At 43.4% G+C, this 3,843-nt stretch overlaps 1 long non-coding RNA gene across 3 annotated transcripts; it reads right to left on the bottom strand.

Annotated features, from left to right (window-relative positions):
- Positions 1-394: 394 nt before the first annotated feature.
- Positions 395-3,843, bottom strand: LOC104913580. Of its 3 annotated transcripts, none has more exons than XR_795494.3 (2): positions 3,503-3,843; positions 395-2,204 (listed from the first exon to the last, which is right to left on the bottom strand). It is a non-coding gene; the product is annotated as an uncharacterized LOC104913580 (long non-coding RNA). The 3 variants fall into 3 exon arrangements; XR_795493.3 differs by having other exon boundaries at positions 395-1,260; XR_002120457.2 differs by having other exon boundaries at positions 395-1,260; positions 3,721-3,843.

The raw sequence follows: 3,843 nt of genomic DNA, 5'->3' as shown, positions 1-3,843 counted from the left end.
AAAGACACTCTGAACTGAACACAGTCCCCACATTTAAAATAATGAGGTAGGAAAAACTATTTGTCCATCAACAAAAGAAATTCTGCTCATTAACTACTTTATTAAGAAGACTGCATGCCTTTTCATCTCGGCAGAAGCCACTAAACTGTCACACAACCACAGTTAAGGAAGAAAGAAGCTCCATGGCCTTCGGGTTCTTTTCAATTCCCTTGTGGGAAACCATCCAACCTGTCCAAACTGTAAATCGCTGATTGATTCATGCCACTCTTCCACATTGGTCAGCTAAATTCTTTTAAGATTCCACCACTGCTCCTTGTCTACCAGCTTCTTGTGGGCTCTTCAGTACTGCATTTTCTGATTCAGGCGAAGAAGTCTTATACTGACATTTTGCTTCTTTTTTTTTTCCTTGTCTTTTAATTCCTTTTTTTTTTTTTTTGCTTAGTTCATGAAGCAAAGACAGACTTGAAGTCAAGGAATTCTGACTGGTAGAGGTGGAGGATCCTCAACATCCAAACATTCTGCTGTTTCCTGGTTCTTCTTTCAAGACGTTTCTTCGTTCTCATCTATTTCTCTCCTTTCCAATCTCCCGTAGACTGATTTACAAAGTCACTTCTGACAGCCAGTGTCTCGCTGAGAATATCTAGGTTAAATAATGAATTCAAATCCATGATGTCACTCCTGTGAGATAAGCAAGCATGAGACTGACACTTGGCACCGTGCAAAGGGTTGTTGCATTTTCATATCAGTGCCTTTCATTCACGGTCAGGTAGTTGCATTTGAACATTTTAGTCTGCATGTCTTGTAAGGATTGATTCATTGACTACTCATTTAATGACTGTCCCAGAGAGTACAATGCCAGGAATTAGGTCTGTCAACATAGGAAAAATTCATGAAAAATTTCATGAAAAAAGTCTCATTCTTTGTCTCTTTTTGAGGTAATCAGCAAATTGCTCTGCTACTTGATATGAACGACAGTGACCAGACAGATGTTGCTATGAACATGAGAAACAGCTCTATCCCACACCACATAAGGCAGAACTCCTTGCTAGGAAAAAAAATGAGGTAAGACACTCATTTTTTCCCAAATTCTTGATTCCATGGCTTTGTTCTTGCATTGTGTTGGGCTGATTCTGACATTCAAATCATGCTCAGGAAAAGGTGGAATGATGTAGTTCCTCTCTGAGTGAGACAATCACACCCTATTTAATAAAGAATGAGTGTTGAGAGAGCAGTGTATTTCATGGCAGGAAGAATTTCCACCTGTAAAGGAAGGTGATCAGAGTGAATCATGCAACACAGCCAGTGTATGGCATAGCACAAAGGGTTAAGAACCAAACTGCTGTGAGCCCACACCAGGCTTTCACAGTCCACTGTTGTAAGGCACTTTGAAACTCCTATGAAGTCAGAGCATTAGAAAAGAGATCCGTGCAACTTAGGTTACTGGGACCCATAATAACATCTGAACTTCACAAGAGAAGTACACCAAATGTGAACAGTCAGGACAGAACCGAGAAAGACTATGCCAACAGCGAAAATCACATTTATATAGCACAAAGGTTTATGTTTCTTAGTATCATATATACAGAATAAAGACACCAACCTCTGGAAACCTCATGTAAGTGTGGAACAGACACTTTGCTGCATTTGTATGGTGCATAGTACTTACCAGTATAGTGACTCACACATTAAATGTTGGCTTCAAAGTCAAGCCTGTTAAAACTAGGGAAGGCAAGGAATAACCGCTGGTTCAAGCCTGTGCCTCCCATTTTCAGATACAGGCCACCAACAGAACTGTTCAACTACCTCAGGCTACGACACAGTGGAAAGAGGGGTAGCAAAATATTACACCAGATTAAGGATTCAGCAAACGCTACACATGACTCCATAGGAACTGTCACTTCCTAACCAGAAACACAAAGTTTGGCCAGTGTGGATTCTAAAGACTAGTTTTATGAGGGGATTTGGGGATTACTTCAAAGTGAAAAAGTTGCACAGGTTGAGATGTTGAAATTCAGTTGTGTGAAACTCAAGTTAAAGAAGAGCAGGATTGTATGCTTCAAGTCCTGACATGCACTGCTGTGACAAACTACCATTCCACAGGTCATTCATCAGGCTCGTTGCGTGCATCACAGCATGCTGTTCATTCCACTGCAACAAAGGCCACTGAAAGGTGAGGGGGGATTGTCTTTGACACTTTATTACATCTGTGGAAGAGAAAATAATGGAAGAAGCCAGATACATTCCACCTGCTGGTACAAGATATATAAGATATCCACGTGTTGATCAGGAACTCGGGAAAATGGTGCTGATAGCAGATGGAAAAAAGGAAAGTTCTTTGTCAAAACTAATACAATAGATCTAGAGCTGTTTAGTTTGGAGGGACAGCTCCCAAGCTAAAACAATCACCTTAAGGAGGACAGATGTCAATTTGCATGGGAATAGTTCAGTTTCAAAAGCAAAGAAACTGAGCAGTTTGCAGCAGTGGCTCACAGGCCAAAAGAGCTCAGCAATCCTCCAACCACCAGCAGACATGTTCCCCATCAAAGAACAGCGATGCTATGGCCAAATTAGACCAAACGTTGTGTGATCCGAATGTTGTTTTGCAAAAGGTAATTTCACTCCTCCTTGGATGACTAGCGAACTAGTCCTCTAAAACTCTGTTATAAGAAACCAAACAGCAGAGGACCAAAATATGTCTGAAATCTTCTTCAGAGCAGCGACGGAAAAAGTAAAAATGAAATTTTAATTTCTGTTGTCATTGAAAGTGAAAAAGATTTGGAAGTCAACACCATTGAACAGTGGGATGGAAAGGAGTACCTTCCTGCCAGGGATTGACCAAATGAAACGGAACTGCAATGTGCTGTTTTCTTCTAGGTGCCAGTTGGAAAGGACTGGCACCCAGCATAGCCCTGCGATGCCACAGCAGCAGCAGCAAGGCTGCTCTGCTGCAGTCTGCCACGGTGTTCTGCTGAAGTTGTTAATCCCTTGAGTGCAAGGAAAGAAACCCTTCCTTCCTGAAGGTACAGCGATGAGATCGCCACAAAGTTCCCCTTAGGGAAAGAAGGGATACCCCGAGTTCCAAAGAGACAAGGATGACAAGACACACAAGGTTAAGGCCACACTCTGTAGGGGCATGTATCTGGATAGCTACTTTGTCCTTACACTGACGGAATTTATACTGCTTGTACCCATCTGCTTCTGATATTCACTGCAACACGAGGAAATAAAAGCTGAGTATAACAACGATGCTGCAATATTTAAAAGACTCAGAGAGATATTTCCTGTCAAAGCCTTAAGGCCACATAAATATCGCTGTTGTCTGTGGTTTTTCCTGATGCTTTCACGCAGCTTTGAAACGGAAGGCCTAAAACAAATCACTGCGCACACATGCAGTTACCAGGCAGCCACCACACACGTACACACAGCACTACCAGCAGCACGGCAGGACTCGCTGTGCTGCAGACAAGCAATTCAAACACAAAGCCTGCACTACAGATTTCACCTTTGCAGACAACCAGATCTAAGTTTCACTGCACCGCTCCATCACAAACACTTGGGATCACCCGGATTCCTGTCCTCCTCGGTGCAGGCGATGCAGCCAGCCCATCAGCATCCGTTCCAGACGATAGCGAGGTGTTTTTCCACTGATGTTCTGCAGCACAATCCGGGCCTCCAGGTCTGCCGCCTCTGCCTGCGGTTTAGAGGAACCATTTTACGTACCCTACGAGCATGCTTTAAGACGATCAGCCGTTCCTCAGCGGAGCCTTCGGCAGCAGAAAGAGCACGAAAACCGGGCGGCGGCGTTAAACGCGACGGATTAAAGCTCCGGATGGGCGCCGGATC

This window comes from Meleagris gallopavo, chromosome 17, assembly GCF_000146605.3.
Source record: "Meleagris gallopavo isolate NT-WF06-2002-E0010 breed Aviagen turkey brand Nicholas breeding stock chromosome 17, Turkey_5.1, whole genome shotgun sequence".
Taxonomy (NCBI): Eukaryota; Metazoa; Chordata; class Aves; order Galliformes; family Phasianidae; genus Meleagris; species Meleagris gallopavo.
Note: the sequence above shows the minus strand (reverse complement) of the source record. Positions and strands in the feature narration are given on the sequence as shown.